Source organism: Panthera leo, chromosome C1 (assembly GCF_018350215.1).
Source record: "Panthera leo isolate Ple1 chromosome C1, P.leo_Ple1_pat1.1, whole genome shotgun sequence".
Taxonomy (NCBI): Eukaryota; Metazoa; Chordata; class Mammalia; order Carnivora; family Felidae; genus Panthera; species Panthera leo.
The window spans coordinates 113,901,743-113,916,009 of record NC_056686.1 but is presented as its reverse complement, the minus strand read 5'-3'; the positions used below and the strand labels follow the sequence as shown (position 1 = coordinate 113,916,009).

The following is a 14,267-nucleotide window of genomic DNA, read 5'->3' as shown; positions in this document are numbered from 1 at the left end:
GGCACCTCCCTCCGAGCTGACCCTAGAATCCGCTCCATGAAAAGCGTGCCAGTTCTACAGGTTTTGTCTCGCACCTTCAAACCTGCAGTTTATACTCTGCCGTGTGATGCTGGCGCTGAGACTCAAAAGCACATTGCCACTTTGCTGGGTGCTTTCCGTGTGGCTCTGCCCGTGGGGAGTGCAGAGGACCCGGCAAGGTAGAGCAGGAGGAGGGCCTTGCCCCACCTCTCCACTTCCTGTTCCTTTGAGGATCATACCAGCCTTGCTTCTTCACTTTGGTGGCTGTGGTTTACACTAAGAAGACTCACTTAATTCACTTTTTAGTATTTCCAGCATTTGCAAGACTAGTGTCACGGTGTCCCCTTAGATGCCCTCCTCAGAAGTCTCATCCCCAAGGGAACCTTCAGAGACACCGACCCCAGCCGACCCCATTCTTGGATATCTGAGTTTCAGTACAGCTCCCGCTCCAGGTCTTAAATTTAAATAAGCCCAGCTTCATCTGCTTTGCACAGCCAGCCCCATGGTGGCAACTACCTCATCAAAATCTCAAAAGAGTTCTCTCTCTCCAGTTTTAATCTTTATACCTAGTAATTATAAAGAATCAAGAGTCTGCAGTGTTTGAAAAAAGACATTGATTTTATCAAAGTTCTCCACAAGATATCAGCAAACCGAAGTTAGTAGCCTATAAAAAAGAATTATAAATCATGACTAAGTAGGAATGAAATATTGACTTAATGTCTAAAAAATCTATTAATATAATATACCATATCAATAGAATACAAAACAAAGACACGTGATCATTTCAATAGGTTTAGAAAAGCCATTCAACAAAATCCAGTATCTTTATATGATTAAAATTCTCAAAATCCTAGAAGAAGAAAACATCCCTAACCTGGTTAAGGGTGTGTAGAAAAAAAAAACAGCAAAAATCATACTTAATGGTGAAAGACTGGCTTTTCCGAATAAGTTTAGAAATAAGACAAGGATGTCTGCACTTATCATTTCTATTCAACACAACCACTGTAGGTTTTAGACAAACAAATTAGGCAATAAAAAGTACTTGAGAGGCATGTAGATTGAAAAAGAAGTAAAACTATCTTTATCTGCAGATGACAGAATCTTGTGTGAAGAAAATCCAAAAGCATCCACTAAGACATTATAAGAATTAATAGGTGAGTTCCATAAGGTTGCAGGACAAGGATACCAGTTTCTAGTTATGGAATAAACAAGTCAGTATAAATAAATAAGTACAGCATAAAGAATATAGTTAATGGTATCGCAATAGCCGTGTGTGTGTGTGTGTGTGTGTGTGTGTGTGTGTGTAGTGTCGGATGATAATACACGTGTGATGAGCACAACATAATATATATATATATAGTTGTTGAAACACTATATTATACACCTGAAACTAATGTAACATTGTGTGTCCACTATAATCAAATAAAATTAAAAAATTAATAAATATTTCAACCCAAACACACAAAATATGCAGATCTAAATAAGTATTCCTCCGAAGATACACAAATGGTTAGGAAGTACACAGAAAGCTTGGCTTTGTCACAAGTAGTAAGATACAACTTCACACCTACCAGGATCAAACAGTGACGCGATGACAAGTATTGGCAAGGATGTGGGGAAATAAAAACCCCCATTCACTGCTGTGGAAACACAAAATGTTGCAGCAACTTTTGCAAGTAGTTGGCAGTTCTTCAAACAACTAAATGCAGTTACCATGTGACCCAGCATGTTCACTCCTGGAGAACTCTACACCAAAGGGAGGGTCATATGTCTACACAAAACCTTTTACATGAAAGATTATACAGCAGCATAATGAATAATATCCAAAAGTTGGAAACAATTCAAATGTCTGCTGACGAATGAATGGATTTAAGAAATGTAGCCTGTCCACATGAAGGACTATTATTGGTCAGGAAAAGAATGAAGTACTGGGGCACGTGGGTGGCTGAGTTGGTTAAGCATTGAACTTTGTCTCGGGTCATGATCTCACAGTTCGTGGGTTCGAGCCCCACATTGGGCTCTGTGCTACAGCTCAGAGCCTGGAGCCTGCTTAGGATTCTGTGTCTCCCTCTCTCTCTGTACCCCCTCCCCCGTCTCTATCAAAGATAAATAAAAAACGTTAAAACAATTATAAAAAGAATGAAATACTGATACATGAGCCTCAAAACACTATGCTAAATGAAAGAAGCAAGCCACAAAAGACCACATACTGTATGATTCCAGTTGCATGAAATTCATATGAAATATGAAGTCTGTAGATAAAGAAAGCACGTGAGTGGTTTGTGGGACTACAAGGGCGTGAGATGAGGAAATAATAGCTAAAGTGCACGGGGTTTCTTTTGAGGTGTTGCAAATGTTCTGAAATTTGACCGTGGTGACAGTTGAACATCTCTGTGGATATACTAAAATCATTGATTTGTACACTTTACATGGATGCAATGTATGGCATGTGGATCACATCTTGGTAAAGTGCTTAAAATATTAGCTGTGATGGGAATTGAGCAGAGGCCTAAGCAAACACAGTTACCTTACACCCTTGCACATTTGGTTAGCTTATGTGGTTAGTTGGAGCTTTGGAATTCAGATGACCTTTGCAGTTCAGAAGACTCAAAAGGGGAATGTGTTGAGGGTGTCTAGGAGGTGTCATTTGGATCCACGTAAGGGTATTTGATCTTGATGATTGATAAGTAAGGGTAGAGGTTGGAGATTGAAAAACCTACCTTTTTAACCTGCCACACTTGACCCTGTTGATTGCATGGGCTCACTGGCTTGTATTGTGTGAGATGAGGGTCCCATGGTCCATTGATGTGGCCTTCAGAGGCCCGCCTGACCAGGAGCTCTTTGCAGAAGCCTGACCAGAAGGTCCTACAAACTGCCAGAAGGCAGGCTGGCTGCTGTCCCTCATCTTTTCCTTCTATTCAGAAAACCACCACTCCTATCTCTGTGGTTACCTCCCTGTCAAGTTTTAATAGACTGAAGTATTTGTGAGGTCTTGGGTGTTGAGTCTTACTTCCCCCTGGGAGTTAGATAAACAAAAATGTCCACTCTGCTTCTCTTCCCTATTTGTGTCTCCACTCAGCTGGACATTTCCATTAACTCTGACTTATAAGACATCAACTGCTTTGCTTCGGGCTTAAATTTTCCTGCAATTTCATAATATTTGGGCAGTGGCTCCATTCTGGAAACCTAACCAGTGCATAAAATGTACTCGGAGATGATTTAATCAAAGCAGTCTATGAGCGGGAGCCAGTGGGCCCGAAGGATGGGGACTTTGTCTTAATGATTACCTCTTCAGTCCTCAGGAGAATTACTGGCTCACGGCAGCCTTTGGATGCATGTATGATGAGCAGAGCTGACATATTATCAAAGGCTTGGAAAGAAGAGTAGGTCAGGTGTTTGGGGGCAAGTGAGTAAGTGTTGACAAGATGCTCACAGGTCACATCCCAGCTGCATCATTACATGAATAAGTAAACCTGACTGTGGTATGCCTGGATATAATTACAAAACAATTCCCGGGCTAAACTTTGGTTGTGTTTACTTTTTTCTGAAACATTACAGTTACCTGCGACTGCAGGGATCCATACACGAGACATTTTACTTTGTGTTATTTCTGAATGTTAATTTCTTTTCCTATCGCAGAGTCTTAGATTGCCTAGCTATGGGCATTCTAAAAATCAATCCATCAATGAATAAAAATGCTGACATTTTTTTTACCAAAATTGCTTTTATAATTAAAGGGTGTATGTTTTGTCTCAAATGCTTCCAAACAAAGGAAATAGCTTGGGGGGTAAACTGGGACAGGGGTTGCTTTTTCTCCACCAAATAAATTAGTATAAATGAGAAATTGATAAAGTAATCCATTAAAAGTCAACTCTAAAATTCCTAATGTTCCTTGTGACTATGAATCCAAAAGTTCACAGTCCATTTTCTCAGCTCATATAAGAAGGGCGATTGAAATTACCTCGTGTAAGCTGTGACCTGCCAGGTTTTATGACTGTGGCTGGACAGGTAGGCTATGTAAATGGTTAGCAGTGCCTACTCCAGAATTAGACACATTTTGAGTGGAGTCCTGGATCCACTATTTACTAACTGAATGAACTTGAGAAGTTATCTTCCTTTTCTGGGTCTCAGGAACTTCATGTGTAAGATGAAAGGAAGAACAGAACCCTTAGTAGAAAGTGATCCTATGAATTAAACAGAGAACAAATATAAAGCATTTAGCACAATCCCTGGCACATGCAAAGCATTCACGAAATGTCAGCTGTGTTTACTATCATTCCTTGGACAATGTCAAAAAGGGTAGTCAATGGAGTACATAACATGACATGACTAATACAGGCTGTGAGAGCTGAAGGCATGAGTGAGCCTTTTGCCTGATCACCCTTATTTTGGTTTCAAAAATAATAATTTTTATTATGAGACATAATCATTTGAAGCAAATTGCTCAAAAAACACACAAGTGCAGAGAAAATATATAGATAAAATTCTAGAGTCCCACAATTTGAAGAATGTAACTGCTAACACTTTGGCATATAACTTTTTTCAGCCTGTGTGTGTGTGTGTGTGTGTGTTATAGTTTCATTTTGCTCTTTTTTTAAATTTAAGACTTAACGGTTTTAGAGAACTTGTAGCTTTAGAACAAAATTGAGAGGAAGGTACAGGGATTTCCCACATACGCTTTGCCCCCACAAACGCCTCCCCTGTTATCAACATCACTTACCGGAGTAGCACATTTGTTACAACTGCTGAACCTCCCTTGAGACATTATAAGCTCCAAGCTCCATAGTTTACTTTAGGGTTCACTTTTGGTGTCGTATATTGTATGGGTTTGGACAAATGTATAATGTTATACATCCATCATTATGGTGTCATGTAAAGTATTTGAACTGGTCTAGATATCCTCTATGCTCTATATATTCATTCTCCTGTGTGGTCCCAACCCCTGGCAGACACTGGTCCTTTGTTTCTGTACTTTTTTATATTTTACAGAATATCATACAGTTGGAACCATACAGTATGTGGCCTTCTCATATTAGCTTCTTTCACTTTAAGTATGCATTTAATGTTTCTCCATGTCTTTGCATGGCTTGATAGCTCTTTTCTTCTTAGGGCTGAATGATATTGCATTGTTTGAGTGAACCACAGTTTACTTATCTATGAAAGGATAGCTTGGTTGCTTCCGAGTTTGGGCAATTATTAATAAGGTTGCTATAAACACCCATTTGTAGGTTTTTGTGCAGACATAAGTTTTCAACTCCATTAGGTAAACACCAAGGAGTGTGATTGCTAGATTGTGTGGTAAGTGTACTGAAACTTTCTACGAATGAAGATTCATTGCTTTTACCTCTTGGAAGTCCAGTCTTCTCACTAAAATGTGGGTAGTATATGATTACAAGTTAAGGATTCATGGGGTATTTAAACGGAATAGTACACTTCAAAGATATAGTAAAATTGCTGACTCATAAGACTCTTCTAATAAATGACAGTAGTAATTATTATCCTGATTTAACGAATTATGCCCTGTCTCATCCATCAGCTGTCTCCTCCTCCCCTCCTAGGACATTTGTATTATATAATTAGTAACATCATGAGTACCTTTGCATATGAGGCCTTTTTACAATTTGGACTTTTTCTTTAAAGCTGCAAGGTTTTTTTCAAAACTCTAATACACAGTTTGCATGTGTTAACCCGTCATGTTATTGTCACAGTAGCAAAGACCAAACACATGTGTGGTTTTATTCTCATTGTCACATAGCAAGTATGACATCACATACAGATGTGACAAAGTATAGCCAAAAATCCAGTCCTCTTGGCTTCCAGGTATTAGCTTATTCTATTAAACTCATTCTACATAACCATGGCACAAGGGGAGATGATTTTTCATACCTTCCTGTATGACTCACAGCAGCCAAAGTGATTTAGTCTGGGGAAAATGTATTCACACATGCACCCAAACATCTCAAACCCTTGTTAATGAATGAATAATGTAAACAGTTGCCACTTTCATTCAGACTCTAAATATCTTAAGCATTGAGATGCTAGGGAAAATGTGTTACTACCAACAGTGAACCACCATTTCTGGTCTTGGTCACAGGATATGACATGTTTCCTTTGTTGTGTTACGGGGTCCACTAATAGCAGAAAATAAAAGTTTAAATTAAGTCAATGAAAAAATTGAAATTAAGACAATGAAGAAAAGTTAGAAAAGTTTTCAAAAGAGCTGGAGAGTCCCCCAGGACCAGAGACATAGAGTCAAGAAAAGGAGTCCACTGGGAGAAAAAAAAAATCAGGTCCTGAAAAAAAGACTCAACCTTGAGATAGACTGGTCAGAGTGAGATATTTAATTAACAGTTCTCAGTGATGGGATTTTCTACAAGGCCACATGTTGACTAGTTGGTTATTGTCTTCTGGAAAAAAAAGACAACTTGGAATACCAAATTACATTCAAGAACTACGGAAGATTCCTGAGCGGGAGATCCCATCATATCCACTAATGTCCATTCTTCTCACGCTTAGGTTTTTTGCCACCAAGGGATACTTTTCTGTTTACCACTATTCAATTGAATTAAGTAATAAGCTTAGTTTAAAATGCAATTCTTATCAGAATGACCATAAAAATCATGTTACTCTCATAGCTGTAGCATTTCATCTGGACATGGGGTGGGATAAGGATGGCATTGACCGTAGTATCACAAAAAAAACTGGTTATGGGGGTGCCTGGGTGGCTCAGTCGGTTAAGCGGCCGACTTCGGCTCAGGTCATGATCTCGCGGTCCGTGAGTTCGAGCCCCGCGTAGGGCTCTGTGCTGACAGCTCAGAGCCTGGAGCCTGTTTCAGATTCTGTGTCTCCCTCTCTCTGATCCTCCCCCGTTCATGTTCTGTCTCTCTCTGTCTCAAAAATAAATAAACGTTAAAAAAAAATTTAATAAAAAAAAAAACTGGTTATGTGTTTCATGCTGAATGAACATCACTTTTGTCAACCAACAAAATAAAAACACAATGATCATCCTCCCAAGATGACTGCAAAAAATAAAATGTAACATATAAACATACCTTATGTACTGTACATATTTAAAAATATATTAACGTGCCAAGTAAATTCCTTTGGGGAAATTAAAAAAAGTGTTTTGCAAAACCTTAATAAAAAATTGTTTGTCTACCTTGAAGCCAAATTGATTTCATTTAAAACTATGTTTGTCATGGTGATAATTATTATTATAAAATATCTGAATACATATTAGATGCACCCTAGGTACTAGGCATTGCTTTAAGTATTTCACATATATTAACACAGGTGGTGTTCACATCAACCCAACAACTCCAAGAAGTAGATAATAACTTGATCTTCATTTCTCAGTTGAGAAGGTCTTAGCACATATAGGTCAAATAACTTGCCCAATATCACCTAGTTCTTGCTGGCAAATCAGAATTATAACTCAGGTGGTCAGACATTACAGTGTATCCTCTTACCCATATCACCATCTGTGTCAATCAGGATGGATTAAGTTACGCTTTAATAACAGCTCATCTCCAAATGTCAATGGATTGTTTCAAGGCATATAAAAATATATCTGGTCCACAACAGACTCATTCAAGGCCTCCACCATCTTGAAATGGTAGCCATGAAAATGAGAAGAAAGTGTGATAAATATTTTAATGTCACCCAGAAGTGATGGATGTCACGTCACCTCACATTTCATTGGCCAAATCAAGCCATATGGCATACTCAACTTCAGAGCAGTGGATTATACAAATGAACCATGGTAATAACTACAATACTAGTGAAGAACCCTACTGACTCCAAAACTAGGCATCAAACACACACGCATACACAAGCATACTTGTGTTCACATGTATGTATACACACAAACCTATTGCAAAGCAGCGTGTATATTATCTCAATGTCTAGAAGCAAACTGAAAATTTCAGTAGGTTCTTTCTCTTCTTTCTTTCTTTCTCTTCTTTCTTTCTTTCTTTCTTTCTTTCTTTCTTTCTTCCCTTTTCTTTCTTCCTTTCTTTCCTCCTTCTTTTCTTTCTCTCTTTTAGAATTTGATCTTTATTGAGGATCATTTTGTGCTAGTTACTTTGAAAACTATGCGGTAAACTACTAATACAGGATGCCTTTTTTTATTGTTTTAAATACAAATTTGGACATGTAACAGGTCAAATCTCTACAGTATGAAGTGGAACTACTCTGACATCAAACTCTGATATTCTAATTAGTCTGTGACCTTTTAGCTACATCCCACTAAGGGGCACTATAAATTACTTTGTCAACAGTTGGTCTACAGATATTCAAGGATGTTAAAATAATCGATACATTTGTCTAATCTTCATTCACATGAGAATGTCAGTCTCATTTTTTTCTTGGTCATTTACATTTACATATATTTATACATAAGTCTCATTATATATCATCTGAATGTAAACCAGGTATTAATTGCCTGGTAGCTTCAAGTTTCCATTCTGTCTTTTAACAGTTTTAAGGAGTGTCCCACTGTAGACATACCAGCAAAAATTCAGCATACCATCAAATATTTCTGGAGATTTGGGATAAGAGTGAATAGTTACAATCCACCAGGGACCTTTTTGCTCTAATTCTCTATCTTACATTTTTTTCATCTTTCTTTTGTTTTACTTCCTAATGATAATGCTTTTACATGCAAACATAGTTACTGACCCTTTTGTATAATCACTTGCAAATAACATGCATTAGCCTCCTTGGGCCACCATAACAAAATACCACAGACTGGGCAGCTTAAACAAAATGCATTTATTTTCTCATAGTTCTGAAGCCTGTAAATCTAAGATCAAGGCCTTGTCAGGTTTGGTGTCTCCTGAGCCCTCCTTCCCTTGTTTGCAGATAGCTGCCTTCTTATTGTATCCTCATATGGCATTTTCTCTGTGCAAGAACATTGCTGAGATCTCTTCCTCTTCTCATAAGGAAACCCCTCCCATTGATGAGGGCCCCACAGTAATGACCTCATTCAACCTCACTTACTACTTACAGGTGCTATCTCCAAATGCAGTCACACTGGGGGATAGGCCTTCAATACATATATTTTAGAGGGGACACAGTTCAGTTCATAACATATCACTACATAAGACTCATAACATATCGCTACATAAGACATGTACAGAATAGTATAAGTATTCTATACTTGGACAGAAAACATGATGAAAATAAAGAGTCACTACATTATGGCACAATCCAAAAACTATCTTGTTTTAATGTCACTGGATTATATTTAGTTTCTTTCTTTCTTTTTTTTTTTTTTTTGGCACTGTGTACACAGCTCATAAAATAAACAATATCAAAAACTAAAGCTTAGACATCAGTGTTCTAGAAAAATCTTTTGGCCATTCTTTCCCTTCAGAATCCCTTACTAGTTGCCTCCGTATGCACAGCCCTGCTATTCATCAGGGTCTGCTCCTCCCTGTCTCTCCTCAATCCAGCTGCCAGTCTTTCACTACCTCTGACCCTTCCCAAGCCCTGTATCCATCTCTGATGTGGAAACACTGAGCCCCATCTCGCTTTCAGTGTCTCTACCAGATCTTATGCTAATGAATTTTCACCTTCCAGTCACTACACAGCCTCTTAGAGCATTTCCCTAAACAAAGAACCGAATACTGAAGAAAGGACTTAGCTCCTGCCTTAGCAGAAAGAAGGGGATACAGTCAACTCTGATTTTCGATGGATCTTGAACAGTTAAAATGGTGGAGACAGTACCACTGAGGCTCAGGGCATTGTTTTAAAAATAACTTCAGAAACTCAGAGACACAAAGGAATATGTTGTATTGTGTAGAAATAAAAAGTTTCATTCCTAAGGCATATGGTTGACGCTGATAGTTTCTCTCCTATTTGCATATGTTGCAAGTATTGAATGACTTTTACAAACACTAATGGGTTGTGACCTGCAGATTGGAAAAGACTAGCTCAAGAAGGTGAAATTAATTAACAAAAATCCAAGAGCTACTCAGTGTTGGAGACAGAATTCCAACACTAGCTTGCCCAGATTGAAAGCCTGTGCAAGCGCTATTAAAAACATGAAAAGTTTAGGTCTTCTCCAGGGGATGAACAATGTATTCATGAATCTGCAGGAGTTCTCCACGGAAGCATTTCACAGAGAAGCAAAGAAAGAGTTTCCACCTTTTACCCAGAATTTCTCATGCCTGCCAGGGAGGGTGACTGACTTTTCCTTGAAATGGGAATGCAGGCTCGGTTAGGCAGTTCGCTTTGAAGATGTTTTCACAACTGCTGTTTTAAAGCATTTTTATAAAACTCAGTGCTGTCATTAGAACTGTGATCCTTGCGCAGAGGTGAGACCGTAGCTCATCAGGGCTCTGTGAGTTTTAATAAAAAGAGGAAGAAGTGCATGGTGTACTTAATGCAGTGAGTTTAACACCAGGATAAGTACCTATGGTGGATTTTTTTTCCTCTCTCCATTAGGACTGCACCAATCTTGGATTAAGTACACACGCACACACACACTCACAACTACCTCACAGCCCCTAAGATATAAAATAGTTTATTCCCAATGCTCAAGAGCCAAGTGGAAAATATGTGACAAATATTCAACATTTGTTAAAGGGAATAAGGCAGAAGTAGACTAGAAGCCAAGACTTTAGGAGGAAAATATTTCTATTTAGAAATAGCTCCTCTGCTTTGCCCATACTTCTCAACTAAGAGCTACTTCTAGGTCCTGGCCCCCACAGTGACAGAACAGGCATTCACTTTGGGAGATAGGGAGGACAGGGACTCCAGCTTCACCCACACATCTCCCACTGCCCCATCACTGAAGTATAAAGAGCCACCCCCTGGGGTAGACATCGACCCTGCAATGGTATGCTACTTAAATCCCAATGGGTGGTCTCCCTGGGACAGCAGACTCAGGCAACATGAATTCCATTTGGCAAGAAGGGGACAAAAGAAAGGACAGGCGTGAGGACATGATGGAAAACATGTACATGTCATAACATTTTAAATGTGAACAATAGGCTTTTCTATTTTTCTTTTGTCCTTTCACAATAAAACAAGACTCACCAAGTCATGTCATAGGACTCCTCAAATGATGTTTGAAGTTACTCAATCACATCATCCCAAACCAACTAGCAAACTAGATGTGGTGAAGAACCCCCACTGTTTAAGAAAAATTTCAATCCTCGCAGATGGACCCTTGTGCACAATATAAGACAACCTGGATAGCTTGTTAATTTCAATTTCTGTAAAAAGTCTAAACACTTTTTCTTTCTCTATTTATCTCATCTTGGGCTGTAATAAAAAGTACAGCACTCGTGTAACGTATGTTTGAACACCTTCAGCGTCACTGCAAAGATCATTCTGTCTTGAGACAAGGAGATTGCATTTCTGCACCTTGACAGAGTGAAGACTATGTGTCAGGCATTCAGCTGGGTGAAGGAGATACAAAGGTGAGTAAGTCCCATCTGTGTGTGAAGGGGCTCTCAGCCCAGCTCAGAAATGTGAGGGCTTGGGGAAGGCTTCCAGAAGCTGTCTCAAGAAAAGAATAGGAACCAATCAGATATGATTGGGGGAAAAAAGACTGTTCTGAGCAGAACAAACAGCATAATTAAACATATGAAAATTTAAATCAGTACTTGCAAAGCTACAAGCAAATTTGGTGTATAGGAACTTAAAGCTCTCTCTCTATTTCTCTCTCTCTCTCTCTCCATCTGATATAGACCATATTGGTCTCTCTATAGCTTCCACTCACTGATCCTAGCTTTACTTGTGAGGACCCATATCAATTAGGGACTTTATCATCACTATTGGCCAAAATAAAAGAGAGAAGGAGAAACAGAGGGAGAGAAAGAGAAGAAGAGAGAGGAGGAAAGAGAAGGGGGGGGGGGGGTAAGGCAGAGGGAGGGAGGGAGAGAGAGAGGAAGGAAAAAAGGAAGCAAGAAATCTCAAATTAAATAGGTCTAAAAAAGGAAAGTGAATGCTGTTAAATCTCACGGAAAAGGCAATATTTTCCATTCCTCAAATCTCCAGTCAATTTCTTATTGGTTTAATTAGCTTCATTTCCTTAATCTAACCATGCTACCAGAGCAATGTGGGATGTGCACACTATTGGAGCTTCATACATTCTCCTCCTAGAACTGTCTCCAGTGAATCCCACCTAAATCACGTGGTTGCTAATTAGGAAAGAGCGAATTCCCTGAACAAAAATCAGGGTACATTCTGGAAAGAAGGAGAATGGATATGGGTCAGGGCGAAGTGAGGGACACAATAGGCCTCCCAGCATGTTCGAACTCCTTCTTACACATGGCAGGAATGCAAATCTTTCATGTACTTTTGAGCACTCCTTAGGGTTAAACTAACACAATGTCTTAATTAAAAAAAAAACTTGTTAATGATTATTCATTTATTTTTGAGAGATTGAGAGAGAGAGAGAGAGAGAACAAGGATGGGAAGGGCAGAGAGAGAGGGAGACACAGAATCCGAAGCAGGCTCCAGGCTCCGAGCTGTCAGCACAGAGCATGATGCGGGGCTTGAACTCATGAACCATGAGACTATGACTTGAGCCAAAGCTGGACACTTAACTGCCTGAACTCCCAAGGCGCCCCTAATCCAATGTCTTTAAGTGTGCCCTACACTTCAGGTTCTCTCAACATCTTGGTGACCAGATTTAGGGAGATAAATGTACCAAAATATTTATTTTTTAGAAAAGGAGTAGTGGGAACTTTTCAGTGACTTCCCAGTGGCTCCTAGAACCACGTTCACAAGGTCTAAGGTGACCCCAAAACCCCTCCCCCATGATAAGTCTTGCCTCTAGATTCAGACTCTCCTCTGTCACAGCACTGACTATTGCCACCATTCTTCCTTGGCTGTCCAAGTCCAACTCCTCCCCTGCCATGGACTTTTGCCCACGTGCCTTTCTCTGCTTAAAACACACCCTACTCTGCCATTTGCCTAATCACCACGTGGCTTCTCCCTGATCTTTGCATCAGGCTGCATCTCCCTGATCTTTGAGGTCTCAGATTCAATGTCCTCTCCTCAGAGAGAGAGACTACCTCTCTCCTTCCAGTGTATGGTAAGTCTTTCTAGTATATGTTTCCACTGAACTCTCCCTCTCTCTCTCTCTCTCTCTCTCTCTCCCCCTTGCTTTCCTCTTCCATAAATTAATTGATAAGAATTGTGATTGGGGCACCTGTGTCAGTCAGTCAAGCAACCTTGGTTTTGGCTCAGGTCATGATCTCACGGTTTTATGAGTTCAAGCCCTGCACTGGGCTCCGTGCTGGCTGTGCGAAGCCTGCTTAGGATTCTCCATCTCCTTCTGTCTCTGCGCCTCCCCCACTCTTACTGTCTCTGTCTTCCTCAAAATAAATAAATAAATAAACTTTAAAAAAATAATTTTAATTACATAATAATTGTGATATCTCCCTTCCTCCCTAGAACGAAAGCCCTTTGAAAATAGGAAACTTGTCTGTTTTGTCTTTCTAGATGTGGTGTAGTGTTTCTCTGTATCCACCGTGTAACAAATACTTGCAAATGAGTATGAGAATTTGCCAACTAATATTATTAAGAAGTATACTTTCCTGAGTACTTGCTACGTGATCCTTTAGAGACAAATACTATGAACAACAGAAGGCATGAAGAAGTTAAATGACTTATCTAGGGTGGCACATTAGCCGAGCTGGAATATGAATAGTAACTCTCAGTTAGTAATTCCAGTAAAAACCCAACACCATCAGAAAAACAGAATTCTGGTTCTCTTTCCCCCAATCCGAACTTAAACCTCTCTGACTCTCACACTGCTCCAATGTACTTAACTCTTCCAGAGCCTTTGCTGGGAGAGGAAGGATGGGGTGTGGATCAGAACACTAGAAGCCCAAGTCCCAGAAAGTCTTGGCAATGAATTCATCTGTGGAAACAGTACTTCATGGTTACTTGACAGCTGGGAGCCTTGAATCTGGGGACAAAGTCCATGAGAAAGGTAGCTCCATAATCCTGTTTGGGGAAGAGAAAGACAGAGGAGGCAAGGTTCTGCAGTCTCTGGTGTTGATGGTGTAGACCACTAAAGGTATGATGAGGTTCCAGTCCCTCAACATGGCCCACCATCATCTTTGCCAGGTCCTACACTGAGGATTTCATATCATCCCTTGGATTAGGAGAGAACAGAGATTCTCTAAGATGGCCACTGGATCTCACTGGGAGCGAGAGCCCTCATGCAGCCCTGGTAGCCCCCTAATGCCACAGATCAGACACCGCTTTTTATTTTTTACATTTTA

At 39.7% G+C, this 14,267-nt stretch overlaps 1 long non-coding RNA gene across 1 annotated transcript; it reads right to left on the bottom strand.

Annotated features, from left to right (window-relative positions):
* Positions 1-618: 618 nt before the first annotated feature.
* Positions 619-4,195, bottom strand: LOC122227635. The gene is made up of 3 exons (XR_006206170.1): positions 3,980-4,195; positions 1,590-1,658; positions 619-682 (listed from the first exon to the last, which is right to left on the bottom strand). It is a non-coding gene; the product is annotated as an uncharacterized LOC122227635 (long non-coding RNA).
* Positions 4,196-14,267: the final 10,072 nt, after the last annotated feature.